Source organism: Prionailurus viverrinus, chromosome A1 (genome assembly GCF_022837055.1).
Source record: "Prionailurus viverrinus isolate Anna chromosome A1, UM_Priviv_1.0, whole genome shotgun sequence".
NCBI classification, from domain to species: domain Eukaryota; kingdom Metazoa; phylum Chordata; class Mammalia; order Carnivora; family Felidae; genus Prionailurus; species Prionailurus viverrinus.
Genome location: NC_062561.1, coordinates 186087211 through 186110384, shown reverse-complemented (window position 1 = coordinate 186110384; position 23174 = coordinate 186087211). Strand labels below are relative to the sequence as shown.

The window sequence follows — 23174 nt, the reverse complement described above, 5'->3', positions numbered from 1 at the left end:
TAGTCATAAATGTTGTCAAAAAAGACCCTTCCACTGAAGCTGTCCTGCTCTGCCAGCTACTTCAGATTTTGCTTGTCCTTCCATGTGTATTCCAGCATGGCAGGGTTGTCATTGCGGCCATGTCTTACTATGTACCTTCATCCATGCACTGGACCCTCATACCCCTAGAGCAGTGTGGCTCTCCTGGGCAAGGTGGCAACACTGCTCCTTCTCCCTCTGGAGTATTATTTTATTTTATTTAATTTTTTAAAGTTTATTTATTTAGAGAATGAGCAGGGGAGGGGCAGAGAGAGAGGGAAAGAGAGAGAGAATCCCAAGCAGGCCCCACATCATCAGCACAGAGCCCAATGTGGGGCTCGATCCCACAAACAGTGAGATCATGATCTGAGCTGAAATCAAGAGTCAGACGCTCAACCAACTGAACCACCCAGGCAGCCCTTCTCTGGGCTACTATTTTAAAGGGGCTCCAAGCAGGATTGTCATATCCGCATTTTGTTCCCTTTTCTTCATCCTCTGTTCTTCTATTTTAGACATGAATCCAGCATGGGCTTGGCTGGGAATGAATGGATTTGACTAGGGCACACTACTGAATTAAACCAATGGGATTTTACTTGCTGAAGCCTATCGTGTCCCATTCTTTCTATCTTTAGGATGAATTTTCCCAAGGTCCTAATTTTCTAGATAGCAATCTAACTATCCAGCTCGGACACCCCCTGTTTCACTCATCATCACTTTCTTCAACTAGCACCATTATCAAGTGAGGTTTGTCCCATTTTAAAGGTGAAGAAACTAAGTAAAGGAAATGGGAAATTTAACTCCCTTGACTTATGCAGCCACTGTAGGTTAGGGGAAAAAAAAAAATAAAGGCGACATTCCAGAACTCTATTTAGTCCATTCCTCAGTTGGCAAATCCTCCTTATCCTAAGAAATCAAAGATATCCTGTGGGGGTAGCAACGAGATACTCCATATGGTGTTCTGCTCTTTCTCACCCTTTTAATTTGGCTCATTGTTCAATCTTAATTTGCAATTGTCACAGCTGCGATCGCATTCCCAATGTTCCACCAACTCCAAAAACCCTTGAATCCGAACCCTCGGTGGTTTTAATTTTATTTTTGTTGAGAAAGGTTATGTTGTCACAATGGGTAAAGGTAGCTCTTCAGTGAGGGAAAACATTTTTTTGGGGGGAAAAAGATACTTCTAATTTCGTATTAAGCTTCAGAATGGGCTGCCACTGTGGAACCTCAAGTGCAGGGGAGTTGACAATTCAGCCATAATCAAGCTAACTGAATTGGACAGAGCAATGTGAGACATAATTAGCAATTCCGTTCAGCGAGCTGTCTCCTGAAAAACTTAAAATACCTTCCCTGCCTCATGCATATTCAGTGCCTCATTTGCTATTGTTTTTATCCAACAGGTTGAAATTCAAAAGGAAAAAATTCTGAGTTGTCTGTCTCATTTTCATCCCCCGCATTCTCTCTCTCTTCAGCAGCCCCCCCACCCACCGCCTGCCCGCCACCCAGCCAGTCCCATTTCAATACAGCAGGGTCACCCCAGTGCCAACTGCACACTGATGAATACAAAGTCCTCTGAGCACATTTTTTCTCTTGCTAGTACCTTTGTCAACCTTTCCTCTTAATTAGATAAACTGAGCATGTATGTTTGCACTGTGGAATTATGACCATTCAGTTGTTGTGGTCAGGCTTCTGTTGGGCATTCTGTCTGTCACATGGTTATTGGGTCAGGATAGTTTTGTGCAGAATTGGAGATTGATTGGTGATCCCGTGCTTTTCCTCCTGATCTCTATCCACCTTGATGGGTTAAGCTTTCACTTGGCTTGATGTTTCAGGGGGTTAGACTTTTGCCTTGTAGATGTGCAGCAAGACGGAGACCGCAGAAGTAATGAGAGGGAAGGGAAAAAAAATCAGACACATTCCCTTCTGTTGCCTACAACCGTGGTTAGCTGAGCCTACAAATTCCCCTTTAGAAGACTGTCCATGGGGCGCCTGGGTGGCTCAGTCGGTTGAGCATCTGACATCTTCTCAGGTCATGATCCCGTGGTCTGTGAGTTTGAGCCCTGCGTCAGGCTCTGTGCTGATAGCTCGGAGCGTGGAGCCTGCTTTGGATTCTGTGACTCCCTCTCTCTCCGCCCCTCCGCTGCTCATGCTCTGTCTCTCTGTCTCTCTGTGTGTCTCTCTCTCTCTCTCTCTCTGTCAAAAATAAATATAAACATAATAATAAAAAAAAAAGACAGTCTATACAATGTGTTGGGTGTGAATACTCTGGAAAGACCCCCTGAAGGGGTTGTCTGCAGAGGCAGTATGGTGTAGTACAAGCAAGAGTTGGAGTTAGATCTAGGGTCAAATCCTAGCTCTACTTATTAGCTGTGTGGTCTTGACCAAGTTACTTAACCTCCCTAATCCCCACATGCTTCATTCGTACAACAAAGATCATACCAACCCTGTGTGTGAGTATCATTATGAGGAATACATAAAATAAGCTATAGGGAAGACCTAATTGAGTGTCTGGCACACTCAATTGTGTTCAATAATTGTGTCCTTCCTTTTCTTTCCTCCCCTTCTTCATATTAGTCTTTCCTTTCCTTTTTCTTTCTGCTTTATTATATTTTGTAGTCTGAAATCAGAAAATGTAAAATATTCTAAAATTTCTGGAAAATTACTCAGCACTTTACATCTCGTTCCCTACAAAGCTTCTTTATCTTAAAAGACACATTCTAGCAATTAGTACATGCTGATTTAAGTTTCATCTTCTTTCCCCTCCCCCATTAATATCTGCTAAAGGTGACAGGCCAAAGGTATAAATTGAGTTAAATGAGAAATTAAAAGTTTTTCTAATCCTAGATCCCCAGAAGCATCACTATATTTCATCACTTCAAAAAATAGCTTCTTTCAGATTTTAGCTTTTCCATTTGGGGATCATTAGAATAAGAAAAGCATATTGATAAAATTTCATGTTAAAAAATTTTAATTTGCTGACCTAACTTGGAAGGTTTAATTTTCACATCTTTTTTTTTTTTTTTACGTGAAAAGTAGGAATTTCAGGCAAACTCAGGCTTGTAAATATTTTAGAAGAAGCTGAGATATACTCTAAATGGATTCTGTATCAAATATAATGGTAATGTTCAAAAGAGAGTTCTAACGGGAAATAAAAGGAGAACAAAGGTCGCCAGTGTTGTAAATCAGGGGAGGAGAGTTGGGAAGTTATTCTTTTTCAAAGTTAAATTTGTTGTAGCAGGTTGGCATCTGAATAAGTTGGTAGGATGAGAAATGAATGCAAAGACTAGGCCAAGTAGAGGTACTTCTTTTCCTCCCCTCCTTCCTGAAAGCATATGTGTCATACCAGTTGGCAGGTGATTTTAGCCTTCATTGATTACCATCACACACTGTCCCCTGTTTTCCAAGCAAAAGTCTTGTTTTGTTTTGTTTTTCAAAATAATGCAGAATACTTGAGGGGATGGGTCACCTCACTTATTTGATGTGGCCTCCCACAGCTTCTAGCCCACCCTATATATGTGTTAAGCAAGAAAGGAATCTTTGCACACTGGAACTAGAATGAGAGAAAATGAAGCCGTGAACCTATCTTCCATCTGCAGTAACCCTCACGAATGTGTTACGGCCAAGGCTATGAGCCACCAGCCTCGCCAACAGAAATGGATGTACAGGAGGGATGAAGAGATGAAGGCCAGATGGGAAGCCTTTGAAACAAATATGTTGAACTCCAACACTGGAAAGAGATGAAGAATGAAGTGAAAATGGAGAGAATGTGAAAGATGAAAGAAAAGAGGTGGTGGCTCACCTCCCACGGAGAGAATTTTGACTGTGACCAAGTTCCAACACAGTTTCCATGTCATACATGGGGAGGGTAGAGGAGGGACTAGGAATCATGACCCCTTGGACTGAACACCTTTAGTTAGGTCTTCAACATAACCTCTTGTGTCTCTCAAGCAGGAACTTGATAAGCAATACTTTTGTTTTTAAATATGAAATTTATTGTCAAATTGGTTTCCATACAACACCCAGTTGTACAACACACCATTCCAAAAGGTGCCCTCCTCAATACCCATCACCCACCTTCCCCGATAAGCAATACTTAAGGGAGACTTGAAGGAGCCCATACCCTGAAGAATGGGGACAGAATAGAAGCAGACATTTGAAGCATAGGGAGAGATTTGCACATTGTTAGTAGTGGAAAATATCATCCTTTGCCTCTGCCTCCTTGAGCAAAACTTCCCAGAGTTTTGAAAGAAATTAATCTGATGTTTCTACTTTAACCCCAATAGAAGCCTAAATCCTGAAAAGTCTCTGCAATAAGTATATTTTGTTGACAGGTTATTGTATAGGGTATAACCTCCCACAAAAAATCTTGTCTAAATCCACCAGAATGGTGAAAATGAATGATACTGCATCAAAGTCATGCCTGTATTTGTTACATAGCCTTCAATTTTTTGCTTCTTTCTCCCTTATACTTTTTAAAAGCAGGGAGTCTATTGAGAAATCTTATTAAAAATCACAAACTGAACAGCAGACCCCCCTTTTTTTTGAGAACCAGAAACAGATTTTAAATGACAAAAAAAACCCTCCTTTAATCTTTTTGTAACATCTTGACAGTTGTGCCAGAAGATGTCTGCTTCTGCCTTCAAAGTATAATTGCTTTTGGTCTGAAATAATTCATTTCCCACTCTTTTTCCTCTACTAGAAATCTTTGCCCTTTAAGCTGGATATTTCCCCTTAATTTTGTGTCTACTTTTTTGGAAGGTAATGGACAGGGGTAGGGAGCTGGTAGTCTAAGGAGTCCAGAGTGAATGTCACAACACAGTACCTTGTGAGGGTGTAATGTGGGATATAGCATCCGTGAACCAAGGCGGGCGGGAGGGGGGGCGAACTAACAAATTTTGTCATAAAAATGAGGTTAACTGTAACACTGTTGGCTATCTAGTGTCATCAAAGGTATTTGACCTTTTTAAATCCATCAGAGCATGTTTCTATTTGTTCTGTTTTCAATAATTCAAGTGAAGTCATATCACAGTTGAAAAGCTTTTTAGCAGTATAGTGTCTTAAAGATGCCAGATCTTGTTTTCTCCAAAGAATCCTTTATAAACATTGGAGTAGGAGTGTCCTCAGATTTCTGTAAAATCTATATCTGTGGACTCTTTAGCAGGAAACATTTCTGATTTGGGAAATAAGCCTAGTGGGCAATAGAAATAGGTGATCTCAGCAAAAGGGGGATCTTCAATGGTGGGATGGGGAGGGTAGGCAGCAGTGAGAATCCATAACTGCAAAGTGGCATGGTATGTCCTTCGATTGCCTAAATTCAAGTCCTGAATTACAAACTACTGAGAAGAAAGATAATAAAGGGAAAAAGAGGATGTGAAAGAGAATCAGAGTGTTGACCATCACAGTAAACTTAAGAGTTTTGGGCTCCTTGTCTTGTAGAGTATCTTTTTTCCCATATATATCTGTCATTTCTTTTTTCCAAACCAGTTCTGTGAAGGTACGTGTAGTCCATCAGCTCTTTTATGACTTAGTTGTACAAACGCTTTTGGCTTCCTTGCATCTACCTTTCTCTATATTCACTAAAGCCCAGAAAAGGACTATGCCATGCACGTCGTGGGGCTTATGGGATTAAGCAACTCTCTGCTGCCAACTTCTGTCCAGATTTGATGTGCTGGATGAATGAAGATTTGTCTCATAGAGTATCTTCTCTGCTTTTATAATTGCTTGCGAAAATAGGAAATACGTGAATAAAACAGGGGCTGGGGGAAGGGAACTCCAAGCCTCTGTTGCAGTACTCTCAACTCCTTGGAAGCTATCAGGCACACTATTGCTTCCACTTGCCTTGACGTTACTTAGCTACTGAGAGGCAGGGTGGAGGTGGTGCATTTCATACATAGGCAGGAATTTAAGGTACTTTTGGAGAAGCAAATCTAGGCCCAAGTTTTCTTTGTTTGGAAACACAAGGATGAGAATTAACATGCACTGAGCACTTACTATGAGCCAAGCACTGTGCTTGATGCTCCTTATAATATGTGGTTGGGCCTGTATCCCATTTCCCAGTAAGACACAATCACCAACATTCTGGGAAGGACCAGTTGACTTAAAATTAAACCCATGGTTTATGCTATACATTATTATCATCTCTTAGGAGATTCTCAATGGATGAAAACAAAGATTCAGTCTTGCTAGCTGGGTCCAAGACATAGAAGAAGAAACTGATTATTTTCCTTAGGTTTTCTTCCAATCCAGGATTTCATATGTCTTTTTCACTTCTCTTTATTAGTTATTTAATGCTATCTGTCCTTCCTGGGATATAAGATCTGTTTAATTCTGAGTCCCATTTCCAGGATTCCCACTATACTCTATTACTTGTAAGTCCACTTTCCTTCTGAGGAGCATGGCTCTTATCTATTTCAGTCTTTGGGGATCCCAAGAAGTTTTATGCAAAACTAATGATCTTTTATTATTATTAAGAGGTCTCGTTTTCCTGGAGGATTAGCACCTCCTAACTCTAGAGACCATCTCATTTTATCCTTATAACAGCTTGGCAAGGTAGGTTGGCACAACCTTATTTTACTCTGAGAAAAGTAAGTTCAGAGTTAGATAAGTTGCTTAAATCACGTAATTAGTAAATGGTAGAGCCAGAAGTTAAATATGGGTCTGTTTGGGGCTAAAGGAACTATGTATGTTCCTTTTACACAATCATCTGTTAAAATCTAACATTTATTGAATGCCTACTGATGGGTCAAGCACTGTGCCAAGGCTGCTATGCTGAGGAATTCTGAAATGGAGTTGGCATCAAATGGAGTTGGCTTTCTGAAGTACTATGATGAGAGAGATTCTGTGATCTTGTCTACACTCAGTGGGAAAGGATGTTGGGATTCATCGTTAATGTCTGTCATGGGAGCATGATAAGGTGGCTTTGCCAATTATTCACCTTCTCTCACAGAGCCACCCTACATCAGGAGTAGGATAATATGATATTTAAGAGCTAGATTTGACCTGTTACAGACCAGATTCAAGTCCTGAATCCACATTGTAACTGCAATGTCTTGAGGAAATCACTTAAACTGAGTCTTCAGTATCTCATTTTTTTTTTTTTTTAAAGAGAGAGCATGAGCATGAATGGAAGTTGGAGGGGGGCAGAAGGAGAGGGAGAGAGAGAATCCCAAGCAGCACCCCCATCCCATGTGGGGCTTGAACCCACGAACCATGAGATCATGACCAGAGCAGAAACCAAGAGTCAGACACTCAACCAACTGAGCCACCCAAGAACCCCTCCATTATCTCATTCTTTATTATTTTGTTTATTTATTTATTTTGTGTGTGTGTGTGTGTGTGTGTGTGTGTGTGTGTGTGTGTGAGAGAGAGAGAGAGAGAGAGAGAGAGAGAGAGAGAGAGAGAGAAACGTGCACAAGCTGGAAAGGGGCAGCTTTCCATGAGATCTCGACCTGAGCTGAAATCAAGAGTCAGATGAGCCACCCAGGTGCCCCTCTCATTCTTTAAATGAGGATGATCATGATATTCACTTTGGGTTACTATGAGCCTTAAATGTGACAATACACTAGAAGCACATAATGCAATGCTTGGTACATTAGGTCTTTAGTAAATGTTACCTGTTATAAATGCAATGCAAATGGAAGGTTAACTTGATAGACCGCTTACTATCTTTTTCTTTTTCTAATTGTATAGAGGTTACTTCTCTAAGGATACCTAGTTGACATATTTTTCACGGTGAAATAAAAGAGTAATTATTTTTCCCATTTATTTCTCTGACAGACTCCTCTTCACTTCCTTAAGATTAGAAATCCTGATTTGGCTAACTGATCTGGTCAGTAATGAGCACCAAATACTGACTGGGAGACTCAGGTAAGAAGTCATCTGCAAAACCACAGATGAAGGCCTGGTACATTTTGAAAAGTCAGGATGAGTGTAATAAATTTAAGGGGCTTATAGGGGATGCAGGGCAGAGAAAACTCTAATGTCTGTGTTTTGGGTGAAGACGATATTGGTTTTGCAGACCACAGTTTCTCTGTCTCTGCTGCCGTGTTGTGAGATAAGAGAAGTATGAAAGGGTTTGGCGAGGGGCTGAGACTGAGAAATGTAGCCACAAACCAGTTTCTTGTCCGAGTTCCATTAGCACCGTGCAGGCGTGTGCTCCAGTGCTGTGAGTGTACTTAGGGAGCTTGTAATTGCCCTGTGCTTCAGTCAAGAGATGGGTAATTGCTCCTATGGGCCATGGATTTCCTGCTAGCAGCAGCTGATTGAAACCAGCCATTTATTGTGGTTAAAAACCCCAGACTTACTGCAGTGTTTACAGATAAACCTTCTGTGCGACAGTCATTTACTCTACCCAGCCATCCATATATTAAAGATATTACATACTACCCCCTCCCTTTCTCTTGAAGACAGATCAACTGTTCTTTTCAGTTTGATTAAATTTCAGTATGTAGTGTTGACATGCCAACTCTTGTATTTTGTAGCTTATGCTTTAAATAAATTTGCATTTCTTTGGACCAAAGTTCTATTTTGGGGGTGTTTGTTAATAGACACACTACTATAGTTTTAGTTAGATACTTTTGCAAAGGTGCTTTTCCTCTTTTCTGTTCCTCCTGTGAGCCAAACACAGATCTTAGCCTGTGTATCTGTTGATGCTCTCATGAGTTGGAACGTAGTAAAGGTAGGCCACTTACTCAGTAGTCATAAATTTTTAAGTTTTGGGGAAGCTGAGAGAGGATTGTGTGTTTTCTAATTTCAGTGCCACCTGCATCTACAGCAGGTACAATAGATGCTGCTACATGATATCACAAGGTGGAAGACATTCTGTGTCCACTCTCACCTTACTGGTTTCCCATTCCGCTTCCCTTGCAGTTCTATTGAATTTATTTTTGGGAGGCACCTGGGTGGCTCAGTCAGTTAAGCACCCGACTTCAGCTCAGGTCATGATCTTATGGTTCGTGGGTTCGAGCCCTGCATCGGGCTCTGTGCTGACAGCTCAGAGCCTGGAGCCTGCTTCTGATTCTGTTTCTCCCTTTCTCTCTGCCCCTCCCCTGCTCATGCTCTGTCTCTCTGTCTCTCAAAAATAAATAAATGTTAAAAAATAATTTAAAAATTTTTATTTTTTACTTAAAAAATGTTTTTTTAATGTTTATTTATGTTTGAGAGAGAGACAGAATGCAAGTGGGGGAGGGGCAGAGAGCGTGGGAGACACGGAATCGGAAACAGGTTCCAGGCTCTGAGCTGTCAGCACAGATCCTGACTCAGGGCTTGAACTCACAAACTGCGATGTCATGACTTGAGCTGAAGTTGGACACTTAACTGACTGAGCCACCAAGCTGCCCCTTAAATTTAGGTTTTAGGGGTTAAAAGAGCAGATTGATATCTGCATATGATTCAGGTCTGTCAAGTGGATCTCAAGGTTTTGGGTGGTTTTATTTAAAAAAAATTTTTTTTTTCAACGTTTATTTATTTTTGGGACAGAGAGAGACAGAGCATGAACAGGGGCGGGGCAGAGAGAGAGGGAGACACAGAATCGGAAACAGGCTCCAGGCTCCGAGCCATCTGCCCAGAGCCTGACGCGGGGCTCGAACTCCCGGACGCGAGATCGTGACCTGGCTGAAGTCGGACGCTTAACTGACTGCGCCACCCAGGCGCCCCTTGGGTGGTTTTAATTCAGTTTCTCTGTTTATGAATAGGAACAGTGATATCACCTTCTACTTGCTCCCTTCGTTCTTGGGCCAAGAATGAACAATGAGCACAGTTGGGGATAAACCAGGAATGCCCTGGACTTGTGAAACCAGAAATTCTGTGACTTCCAACCACACCCCCCCTTTTTTAAAACTTTCCTACCAAACCTTTGTAGAATTCATGAGTGATTTATGTTCTTTCTATAGCAGTGGATGGGATTATCTGTTAATCTTGACATTTATGTGTAAATTCTCTAATTGATCGGTGGGAAAATGGTTGATCCATTTTTTTTTTTTTAACGGAGCAACTGTGAAAAGTTTATATTATCATGGTCAGACCTGGTCAATTAACAAAAGAGGTGAGATTTGTCTTGAGCACGGCTTCTCTTCTTGCAGCTGTATCTCCCCTAGACACATGGAGCTGATGGATTTGTTTGTAATGCAATGTTAAGGAATATATTAATTAGGACTCTCAGGTCTGTGTCTAAGCCTGTGTTCCTGGAACCTCAGATAGCGACTACTAATTTACCTTCTAAATTCCGAGGTTGAAATTAATGGTTTGAGTAGAAGCCAAATGAATTAAAGCAAACACTTGCCCCTAGCATACGAATATGGGAATTTGGTCCCCTGGTAGATAGCAGATGGGGTATGTATGTCTGGGTGTTTAAGAACATGCTACAGGACAAGAAAACAAAAACTTGACTCCTATGATGGTATAGTTCTGTGACTCATTTCAGCAGATTCAAATTTAACACAAAGATTAACGGAGTAATAAATTTATAAAAATAGTTCTTCGTAAAAGACCGAGGGAAATAGTTAATGAATGCTTGCTTCTAGGCCCTGCTACTTTACTTGATGTCTTCTTATTTATTGTTTCCCTGATGAGGTAGATGTTTTCTTTTCTTTTTTTTAATTTTATTTATTTATTCAAGTAATATATACACTCACCATGGGGCATGAACTCACGACCCCAAGATCAAGAGTCTCATGCTTTTCTGACTGAGCCAGCTAGGCGCCCCTAGATGTTATTTTCTTAAAGATGAGGAAGCAGAGGGGCGCCTGGATGACTCAGTTGGATAAGCATCTGGCTTTGGCTCAGTTCATGATCTTGCAGTTTGTGAGTTTGAGCCCCGCGTCAGGCTTTGTGCTGACAGCTCAGAGCCTGGAGCCTGCTTTGGATTATGTGTGTGTCTCTCTCTCTGCCGCCCCTCTCCTGCTCATGCTCTGTCTCTCTGTCTCTGTGAAAAATAAACATTAAAAAAAAAAAAAAAAAAAAAGATGAGGAAGCAGAGGGTCCCAGGGGTTAAATAACTTGGCCTATGTCATAAAGCTTGTAGGAGGATCAGTTGGGATTCCAGTACAGGCAGGCCTGGCTCCTAAATCCATGTGCTTTCTATTATTCACCCAGTCCGTGAAGTTTTCTTATTTCTCTGAATATCCAATTTCCTAGCGCATTTATACATGATTTGATTGATCAGCATTTGGTGTCACTTGGCTTTTTAGGAACTCATTCAATTATTGATTCATTCAGCTAATATTTATTTTTGTATCTCCTGTATGTCAGGCTTTGCTAGGCACTGAGAATACAAGATTAATGAGATGTGGTTCCTGTTCTTGAGAAACTTTCAGGGAGAGAACAGATATGTAAAAAAAAAAAAAAAAAAAAGCAAAAAAACCTTTGATCCAGTTTGAGAGCCACATTAGAAGTACAGTAGGACCCGTGTCCCCATCCATGGTTTTCCTTACAGGGTTTCAGTTCCCTGTGGTCAGCCATGGTCTGGAAGCAGATGATTCTCCTGGCGTGTCATAGCCTAACACTGTATCACAATGCTTGTATCATTCACCTCACTTCACCTCACTTCACCCAGGCATTTTATCATGTCCCATCATCACAAGAAGGGAGAATACAGTACAATGAGGTACTTTGAGAGACCCATATTCACATAGCTTTTATTATAGTATATTGTTATAATTGTGCTACTTTATTATAGTTACTGTCGCTAACTAATTTTATTATTTGTTATTGTTGCCAACCTCTTACTGTGCCTAACTTAGAAATTAAACTTTATCATAGTTATGTATATATAGGGTAAAAATAGTATATATAAGTTTTGGTACTATCTGTGGTTTCAGTCATCTGCTAGAGGCTTTGGAATGTAGTCCCCCCAGATAAGGGTAGACTACTGTATGTCAGGTTTCATGGGTGAAAAAGCAACTAATTGACATGTTTGTGAGAAGAGGTTGTGTTTGGCAAAGGGTTTTTGCAAAAAAAAAAAAAAAAAAAAAAAGAGCTTTAACTGGAGTATTAAAGGATAGTGATGATGATAATGATGATAGCAGTGATAATAGCTAATAGTTTTGAACACTGAGTATTTTTTTTTTTAATGTTTTATTTTTATTTTTGGGACAGAGAGAGACAGAGCATGAACAGGGGCGGGGCAGAGAGAGAGGGAGACACAGAATCGGAAACAGGCTCCAGGCTCTGAGCCATCAGCCCAGAGCCTGACGCGGGGCTCGAACTCCCGGACCGCGAGATCGTGACCTGGCTGAAGTCGGACGCTTAACCGACTGCGCCACCCAGGCGCCCCTGAGTATGTTTTTGAAAGCTACCTGATTAAAGTATTCCTTTATTTAACCTCTCAATATCTCTAGGTGTTATTCCTGTTCACATCTTGGTGATGGGGAAACAAAGGCACAGGGAGTTTAAGTAACTACTAGATGGTAGAAGTAGGATGCAAATCAAAGGTGGCTGGTTCCAAAGCCAGCCCCATTTTGTGGTTCTGTTTTACTGAAGCAGTGCTGAGCAAGGGTTTACCTAGAAGATGGTCAGGTTGGGGTAAAGGGAAGGTTGTGGAGTTTGGAAAGTTTTACCTGAGTAAATGAGCAGCATGTGCAAAGTCAAAGAGACGGGAAGCCATGTGGCACATAGTGGATGTTTGTAAGGAGCAGCATATGGCTGAATGCGCCTTGTGTATTGAAGGTTGTTGAAGAGGGTTGCCCAGATCAGGAAGAACCTATTTGAACATGGTAAGTTTAGATTTGGTGACATTGAAGGATTTTAAGTAAAGGAATGAGATGATCCCATCACTTTTCATCACTAAGGTATACACAGGAAATGAGGAAAAGTCGAGGTATCAGGGATTTGAGTTAAAGCCCTCAAAATACATTAGTAGCAGGAATTTGACAACCTCAAGTTAAAATCATTTTAATAGCATACATTATTTATCTCAATATTTAAATATGTGATAACTTCCACTTTTAAAGCCGTGCATTCTTTCTAGTCAAAACACTTCTAACAAAGAGGTTAGACCAGTTCTTGGAACTGAAATCTGCAAATGCCATGATCATTTATGCAGGTTTCAGACAGGCCATGTCACCTGAGAAAGACACTCATTCTAGATCTGAGCTTTAGATCAAATTGCTTTCTCCTAAAAGAGGACCTCATGGAGAATTTGTAAATCACAGATTTAGCGTTTTTGTGTTTTTAGGAGCCCATTCTAATGTTTCACAGACCATTAGCTAAATTCCAGGCTCCTGAGCCTACATACACGCGCTGACAAACCAATTTGGGGAGGGAGAGCCATGGCTGAAAGGGCCACCAGGGTTACTGGTTTTGACTGCTGCCTTTCTAGGCACTGCAGTTATCAGAGGGAATGCACCACCTGAAGATTTAAAGCCAATAGCAGTCTTTGCCTCTCCTGATATTTTCCACCTTAGATTGGATCAAGCATTGCCTGACACTGGTGGTTGTTTTCCCTGACTTGCTTTGCTGTTATATGATGACCTTTTCTTTGTTTATTGTTTTATTTGAACTTGCTGGGAGTTTATATAATTGATGGGCTTGTATGCTGTAGTATGTCTGGGAATCTGCTGCTGATACACTACAATGTCTGAATGTGTAATTTTTTCTTTCATTCTCCCCACCCCCACTCTTACCCCTGATGTCAGATAGTCAACATCCCAACTGGTTGAGCTGATATGGTAATAGAGATTCTTCCTTATCTTGTAAGCAAAAGGTTTCAGTTAATCAGAGTCACCTAAGGGTCAGTGTATATTGGAAATTTCAACATTTTGTTGACAATCTCTCAAGCTCTGATATACTACCTGAGTTTTAGGTTTTGATGTATTTCTGAACTGAGATCAGTCTCTGCCTGTATTACCTCAGCTTTACTGGGGTATTGAAATGTACAAATCATGCAGTTGTTCATTACTTATGAAAAATAAGTAGTATGTAGTTGTCAGTATATGTTTGCTAGCTAATCACTTAACATTTTAATCTGATTTTAAAAACTATAGGCATTAGAAAAATTGGGGCACCTGGATGGCTCAGTCAGTTAAGAATTTAACTCTTGATTTTGGCTCAGGTCATAATCTCTTGATTGTGGCATCAAGTCCCATTTCAGGCTCCATGCTGGGTGTGGATCCTACTTGAGATTCTCTCTCTCTTTCCCTCTGCCCCTCTCCCCCATTCATGCTCTCTTTCTAAAACAACAACCGCAACAACAATAACAACAACAACAAAAGTGTAGGCATTAAAGACAACAAAAATGAAAAAAAAACCCACAAATTAAAAACAGTACAGTATATAGGTTCCCATTTTTGAACTAAGGTATACATGATCTTGAATGAAAAAGATATGGAAGAAAAAATATCAGAGAGCAGTAGGCATAATCTGGGTCATGAGGACTTTCTGTGTCATTTCTCCCTGTGCCAGTACATGTATAATTTTTCTTTTGTATTTAAAAAAGCTTAAAAGCCCAGGAATTATTTATAATACTGGCATAACTCAAAAGCTTATAACATGCAAGAGGATTGAGTGACTAGCAAATAATTCAAACATGTTGTATGTTTCAAAAAAAAAGTTAATTGTTGACATGGTTAAGTGTGAAGTTTCTTTGTTGTCTTTTCAACTGTGCTTGGGTTTTGCAGCAATGATTGAGATTCTTACATCTTGGCACTAAGGAATCAGGCTTGGTAAGTCACTACTTTCATGTTCTTAGAGTCTTATTCGAGTTAAACATTAAAAACACTTCCACTAGTTTTGGGAATTGGTATACAAACAGATATACTTGTGATACCTCTTGCTCACCTGTGATGTTAGCCTTAGTCTTATCTCAGTACCTTCTCTGTCAGTCAGTCGTGTCCAACATCTGTTGGAAGCCAGTGGTGTGCCAAAACTCGTGACAGGTGTTCAGGATAAAAAATGCATGGTTCCTCAAGAAGCTCACAGTTGCTTTGAAGAAGAATCCAGGGTAAATATTGAATTTCATTGCTTACATGTGTTTTCCTATAGAGAAGAAGGTAGTTTCTAAAATGGGTTATGCTTTGCCATCCCTTCTGAGAGGTGCTCTAAAACAAGGCATAACTGCCAGGTGAGGCTGTGATTGGATATTTTATCAAGAGCATCTAGTTAATCATTAGACATCTAGTTTGGTGCTAATTTAGCAACAATTCTCCATGAATATTCAGAGGTGAGATTTTCTTTTTGTTCTTTGAGAGTGAATCTGGATTCTGCAGGCAAGAGCTAACGTGTCTGATTTGGTTGAAGGGCTCTATATGGAGGGTCTTTTTGTTTTAGGAGTTTCTGTGGGATCGTGTAAAGTTGGTTCTTCATCCCTCTTCATGGAATAATACCCTAAATGAGGAGCTTGCAAGAGATAAAAACCAACAAATAGGCAGTGAAATGGGCAAGAGAAATGTCAAACTCTGAGGGCATTTGTCAAAGGTTTATCAGTGTTTTAGTTCATTTGGGCTGTTTTAGCGAGGTAACAGAGATTGGGTAGCTTATAAACAACAGAAAGTTATTTTTCAGAGTTCTGGATGCTGGGAAGTTCAGGATCAAGGTACCAGCATGGTCATATTCTGGTGAGAGCCCTCTTCCTGGTTTATAGTCAGTGCCTTCTTGCTGTGTTATCATATGGTAGAAGGGGTCAGGGATCTCTCTGGAGCCTATTTTATAAGGCACTAATCCTATTCATGGGTTCTTCACCCTTCATGGCTTAAATACCTCCAAAATCCCGACCTCCTATATCATCTTTAGGGGTTAAGACTTCAACATATGAATTTCGGGGGTGGGGGGCACAAACATTTATACCATAGCCATCAGGTACTCACCGGTCCAGAGTGGTCCCAAGTTATCAGGAAGGGTTGGATCTTTGTGATCAGAAAAACCAGCAGGGGGTGGGTTGCATGTTGTCATAGTACTCAAGGTTGCTCCTTGAGTTCCATATCTCCTACAGCAAATATGTTGGTATCACAAATATGCAAGATATCACAACACAAACTTAAAAAAATAGTAGAAAAACCTGTGCCAGAAACGTTTCAAAGGTAGAGAAGTATGCTATCCTTTAATGCCACCGTTTTGAGAACAAGTATTCAGATTTTTGAAGGAAGTTAACATTTTCCTATAATATCTGCATTCATATATAGATTTATCTTTCTATCATTGACCTCTCCATCTATCTGGATTTGATCTACATGCATATATGAATTTGATGCAGCTGTTTGGTTTTAGCATAGTTATTTGCTGCACTCTCATGTGTTGAAGAGTAAAAGGTAGGGGATGATTTTAATTTAGCATTTTAATTCGCAGGATACAATTAATAAGTATTAAATAATTAAGAAGGGGAATGAGTCTTTCTGGGCCAGATTTTTCTTCTGAGAAATGACTGTATTCTAGATTTTACTTACATCTGCTCAGGGTCAGAACTGTGTCATACTGTGGTTTATTTACAATGTATGGTTTATGTTATGGGAATTTATTGGGCAGAAGACAACAATAAATTTACTGGGGAGCTGACACTTTGACCTCTCTCATTCTTTCTTGTGTTCTCTGAGTCCAGACTCCAGGAGAATATGTATATTGGATTCATATTTTGTATTTTTTGAAATCATATTACAAAATACAATAAAAAAGAAAGAGCCTTCACCATTTTCATCTTAATTTTCTTTTCTATTGTTTTTTATCTAAATTTTCTGAATTGAATTTCTTCTTTTATAAGACGGGGATGTTGATGTCCCTCTATTCTGGTTTGAGGATGTGGCCTGGTACATTACAGGCGTTCAGATCAGTTTGCGGAACTAAGTTTTAAGTGCTTAGCAAACAATAAGGTGTTCAACAAATGTTATGCACCTTCCACATCTTTTTGGGATCTGAAGGTGAATGAGACACAGTTTCTGCTTTCAAGGAGCTTGATACCTAGTGGGACAGAAAACCAGGTCAACAGAGCCAATAAAACCTCTTATTCAAAGTGCTTTTTGGGACTAAGGAGGCAGTGTACTAAGGATCTTTGTGTTCTCAGCCAGCCAGAATTGTCCAAGTCAGCCATATTATTTACAGTATACAACTGAGTGTTTGCCCAAAAGACCTAAAGTCATTGACAACCTATAAAAAAGGTTGTAGTGGTGAAAGCTGTTAATGTGTACACTGAGTGGAAAACAACTTTAGCCATGGGTCCGTACTAGTTTACTAGGGTTGTTGTGACAAGGTACAACCAACTGCGCAGCTTAAATGACAAAAATTCATTATCTCACAGTTCTGGAGGCTAGAAGTTGGAGATCAAAGTGTCAGCAGTGTTGATTCCTCCAGAGGATTATGAGGAAGGCTCTGTTCCATGCCCTTCTCGTAGCTTCTGGTGGTTTGCTGGCAATCTTTGGTATTCCTTGGCTTCTGCTGCATCACTGAGATCACTGCTGCATCACTTCATCTTCACATGATGGTCTCCTTGGGGCCTTCCTGTCTCTTTAAATGGTGTTCTCTTTCAGATGTATTGAGTAGGGGCCTACCATACTCTAGTATGACCTTATATTAACTAATTACATTGACAATGACTCTACTTCCAAATAAGGTCACATCGTGAGGTAATGGAGTGGGGAATTTAACATATACATTTTATGGGGAACACAACTCAACCCATAACAGGGCCTTTTCTGATATTAAAAAAGTGCTTCTTTTTTGTATTTTCCAAGTGACAACATTTCTCCCAAATGCTACAGACACTGGAAAGGTATATATATTATCCTGATGAGAAAAACGGAAGAGCAGGTATTGGGAGAGAAGGGATGGAGCCATGCTTCATTGGACACTTTTTATAGCTTAGCCACTATTAGGTTCTTAGTCTATGTAATTTCACTTGACATAATTTAATTCTGATTAAAACATGTTTATAAGATCATCTTCATGTTGCCGGTGCAGAAACTGAGGCTCAGAAACATGGGATAACAACTCAGAGTTGGGAGGCACAAAATGGGGTAGAACTGAGATTTAAAAGCTAATACATTGAGTGCCAGGAAACATGTTCTTTCTCTTCTAGTCTAGTGTCCTCCCAAGAAAAGCTGTGATGATAATATAGGATTATGGAAGCTAAAGATCCTAGAACACCTTTCACATAAAAAGTGTTTATCCCCAGGTGAAGTAACTTTACCAGTTACATTCTTGGTCATATTTTAAAACTATATAATGGGAGCAGATACCTCAATATTCTTTAATTCTTGCCAAGATTGTTTGATAGGCGGATATTAGAAGCTCTTCAATCTAAACTTCAATTAAAAAATTTACATTTGTCTACATTTTCCTATCCCACTCATCAGGTTGTTGACCATGATGGGAAAGAGCTGAATTCACAATGGAATCGCAAGGAGAGACTCTTGGGATAGTTCACATGGAAACTTTAGGCACTTAAAATTTGACTTTCTTCTGTTTGGCATTCAACATGTTCTATTTCTCCCCCATTCCCCTTTCTCCTCTATTCTTGTCCTACCACATCCGTGTCATGAAAATGGCTACTGAAATAAATTAGTTTAATTTGCGAAATTACATTATGGTTCTCTCTGCTCATGCCAGTTTACCCAGATTAGCCCGGGCAGATGGCTGCGGAGTTTCATTGCTGGTGAGAAAAGGGGCCCTTTCCAGAGATGAAGTACAAATGTGGGAGAAATGTCGTGGATGCCAAAAAGCTGTATGCTTGAGTTTTTGGGCGAGCAAAAGCAGTGCCGTGCATCAGGGCGACTCTGCCTTCTCAACAGAGGGCTTACTGAGAGCTAGAAGCAGCTGGTTCTGGAGAAAAGATGGCTTGAAAAGAATCAGAGGCATTATGAGTCTTAAATTATTTAAGTTCCTCCTGTGGCAGCGAACTGTAATTGCTTCCTATTTCTGTAAATATTAGCAGCTGTGAGCCTTTCAAGTAAGAAGCTAAAACAGCGCTCAGTGTATCATACTTAAACTCTGGAATATTGTTAAATATCTGACCTTGGGCTGTCAAAGCACACTCATTACCCACACTAGTCCTTCTGCTGGGGAGCTGTTGACACACTCTGAACTGGTACATTATTTTCAGCCTGGTCTGTAATAGCCTCAATAGATGCAGAATCGGCAAAGGGAATTGCGAGTTACCAAGTAGCAATGTCATGATCCATTTCCTCGGGGGAGGTCGCCTTTGTGCTTGCTGCCTTTTAGTTGTTTTTACACCTGTGATTCCACCTATGACTGTCATGGCGAATCCTTTATCAAACTGGCAAAAAGTTGAAACAGGACTAATTCGAATACCAGCTCTTACCTCTTTAGTCTCCGTTGATCCCTCTGCCTTATGTTCAGTGGTTTAGTCATACAGAATTTTTTTTCCCAGCCTTCAGATTCATCATATTCTCACTTGTCTCTTGCACTTGGCTTATGCTGAAAACTTCTATCTGGAACACACTCTGCTTGTCCCATAACATCTCCATACTAGCTTCTACTTATTCTGTTGATGACACCTGCTCTTGGAAGCCTTCCCTGACCATCCGTATGTGGGCTAGTTATGTCTTCATTATCCCATTTGTGTGGGCACTTTACCCATAAGAGCACACATCATATTGGATTATAATAACATATTTAGTGGTCTTTATCTGCCTTCGTATAGTGGGCTCCCTGAGGGTAAGAAAAGTATCAGTTCTATCTATTGTTTAAGTTGCAGGGTCTGTGGGGAGACTGGTAAATAGAAAGTGATTGACAAATGTTTAAGTTGAATTCATACTCCTGTATCTAACATTTCTGGGATATAATACCTTTGGACTTAGTCTTGAGTAGAGCTGCCAGAGCAATCTGTGTATGTGCCAGAATCTCATAGATGTCTTCAGATAGCCACTTAGTCTTCTTCCTTACGAATATATTTGTTTGGGATAGAATGTGCCCAGTTCGCATAGGTGAATCAAGATTGGCCTAAGCCAGTTACCACAATCTCATTTCTTTTTGTCAGTGGTTGGTGAAATATGCCAGAAATTGTTTCATTTCTGGTTGTGAAACATAAAGAGAAGTATGTTGAAGGTTTTGGGAATTATTTTTCTTTTTATTAATAGAGTGATGTGAGAAGGAAGCCATTTTTACTCTCATCCCTCCTTTTTTAAAAAAAGATTTTATTTTTAAGTAGTCTCTATACCCAATGCTGTGCTCAAACTCACAACTCTGAGATCCCGTGCTCTACCAACTGAGCCAGCCAGATGCCCCTTGTCCCTTTTATTTTACTTGGAAGCTTTCATAGAAGATAAAAAGAAATGCTACAACTATTTGGCAACCATGAAAAAATAGAACCCCAAATGAAAGCAACACATGAGCAAGGGAAATTGGAAGGATGGACAGTTCTTAGGTTCTCAATGATGTTGACCCATCAAAATCAACCCTGAGACAATTCATTTCTGGATTTCTATAAAGTAAAATACTCTTCTAACTGAAGCTACTTTTGCTAGGTTTTGTATCATCCTAACTGATACAGACACCAGGAAAAGGAAAGTGTGTGCATGAAATTTGGGACTCATTTAAAAAATGGAGACTATGCTATGTAGAAATGAGAGAAAGCAGTGTAGAAAATGTCTTGAGCTTGGGATTGACACATCTTAGCTCAACTGGGCATTTCTTGTGTAATTCATCTTGGATGAATCACTTATCTCTCAATTTCTAGTCGGGCAATCATTTATTCAACAACTACAAAAATTGTATTTAATTGCCAACTGAGTATTATATACTATGTTGAGTGTTTAGAAAAATGGAGTTGAACTAGGTGATCTCTAAGCTCCTCTGTTTGTAAAACTCTGATTCACCTTTTACTTTTACATCCTTCCTTTCTTTATTTTTTTTTTTAAGTTTACTTATTTATTTTGAGGTGGGGGGAGTGGCAGAGAAAGAGAGAGGGAGAGAGAGACTCCCTAGTGGCTCCACACTGTCAACACAGAGCCCCATGTGAGGCTTGAACTCATGAACTGTGAGAACATGACCTGAGCTGAGCTCAGATGCTCAAACAACTGAGCCACGCAGGTGCCCGCATTTTTATGTCCTTGAACATAGTTTTAGGAACTGTGAGTCTGTAAAAATCCTGTATATCTTACCCCCCTAAATCTGCCTTGATTCAAATCATGTTTATCATTGGCCTTTCTCCTCACCCAAATTTCTTAGGATCCCTGTATGAGAGAATTTAAAAAACAAAAACCAAAAAACAACAAAACCCACAAGCATCTGTCTCTAGCAAGCATGCTCATGAGTCACATCTCCTCCTCTGCAAAGCAAAGTCTCATGAAACCAGCTGATTAAAAGGAGCCCTTAAAGAGGAGGCAATCTGTTAAATTTATTTTAGGTCTGTCCCCCTAATTTCCATTCCACATGCACTCATTTATTTAGCCACCAAGTCTTGGCAGATGCAATCTATTCAGGTGACCCTGCTCAGGCTCACCTCTCAAATTTCCCAGCTGGAGAAAAAAGGCTATTGAGCTGTCATCAGAGGTTTTAAAGCCACTGCTGACTAGATTCTGTGGATGATTTGCAACTGGTTCATCATGGCCTTGCCTTGATTAGGAAAGGGCTCTGGATTCAAACTACCATGGCCCTACAAGTCATCTGTGTGTGGTAACCTCACACTCTTGGTAGTAATGGTGGGGTGAGATTACCCTTGTGTCAGGCTGTTAAGTGGAGGATCATCCATGCTTAACGGGAGCCTGGGTAATCTCCAGAGAAGAAATAATCATCACTCCAATGGGACTGAGGATTATGAAGAACCGACCAACAGCAATTGGTGGTTGTGAATTTTAGGATATTGGTTTTGGCTGCCGAGTGTAAGCCATCTAGGACTTATATAGTGGATCCATGGTGTGGGGACCCAGCAGCCTCTGAACACCTTCTGCCGCTCTTCATGCTTGGCATGTGCTTTCACTATGTCTGAATTCCAGCAAGTGGGAAGAAAGCCAGAAAGAATAATAGAATTTCACGTGTCTTATTTTTTTATGGATGTGACCAGAAAGTTGCACAAGTAACTTCTACTCATATTTCCCATTGGCTAGTACCTGGTCACATGCCACATCTAATTTTAGGGAAAGCTGGGAAGTGTAGTCTTTAACCTGGCAGCCATGTACAGAGAAAAGACTTGTATTATTATAGAAAAATGGATATGGAGTGGGAGACTAGAAATCTCAGGCACAGTAGTCCTCAAAGGATGGCCACATGAGTAGCATCTTGGTGAGACTCAGCATCTATGCAGCCATAAATTCTTCATGGAATGATTCTGGATGCAGTAACAGCTCTAGTTCCCCTCTTCTTCTTCTTCCTTGTTTGTGTTCTTGTCTGTTCTCCCAACTTGTTTCCACCTTGTAGGAGTGGAAAAACCCTATTTTATCACTGGACCTTTCTATACTGGGCTTAGGTCAGTGACGTTTTTCATGAGTTAAATAGTATTTTCACAATAGCTTATGCTTTTACAATTTGGAGAAGCAGACTGACACCTTAACAAATGCCTTGAAAATATAATTCTGCCCCATCCTTTCCCTAGATATGTAGCAGAGCCCTTTGCCTTTAAAGGAAAGAACAAAACCCTGGTCCCAGCTGGGAAGGCATGAAAAGACATTTAGAGGCAGTTTTTTTGCCTGGTGAGGATGTGTTCTCTGGAGATGCATGTGCCTTATTAAGAAAAACCAACCAAACTGTTTTTGGTCTCTGTTTAAGATTTGTAAAAGACAGCAGCAGGTAACCTGCTCATTGCATACTCTCCAGACACTTCTACTCTCCCTGAGAGCTAAGGAGAAATGACATGTTATCTGTTTCCTGACAACATGATCCAGGAATATTCCTCCAAGAACAATTCTTGATTTGTACTTTATTTTGTCCTTTTAAGAGATTCACTACTAGAGAATTTAAAAGTTCACTACTAGTGAATTTAAAAGTTGTAATATTTCATACATGAGGGATGAAGATTTTTTCCCTGCCCATTATTTTGGTTGTGAATTAGTGACATTTGCTCATTCCCCAATGAATCGCCAATATTTCCTTACAGAGATTCATGAGCAGAGAGATCTATGCTCTGGTTTCTTTAGTGAGTGAAGAGAAATTCTGAGCAGTCCTCCTATAGTGTTCTATATATAATTAATAGTTTAAAAAGTGAAAAGTTTATTTGGTTGACTTATGGTTGTTTAGAGAAAGGCAGACATTGGTGGAATTTTATTTTCTTATTGTGTGGATTTTTC

The 23174-nt window shown here is 40.1% G+C and overlaps 1 protein-coding gene across 1 annotated transcript in view; it reads left to right on the top strand.

Moving 5' to 3' along the window:
- Nucleotides 1-23174, top strand: part of MAT2B (methionine adenosyltransferase 2B) — a 156169-nt gene that overhangs the window by 87201 nt on the left and 45794 nt on the right. The window contains exon 11 of the transcript XR_007153394.1: nucleotides 7792-7881. The gene's annotated coding sequence lies outside the window, so the exon portion shown is untranslated. The remainder of the gene's footprint in view (nucleotides 1-7791; nucleotides 7882-23174) is intronic.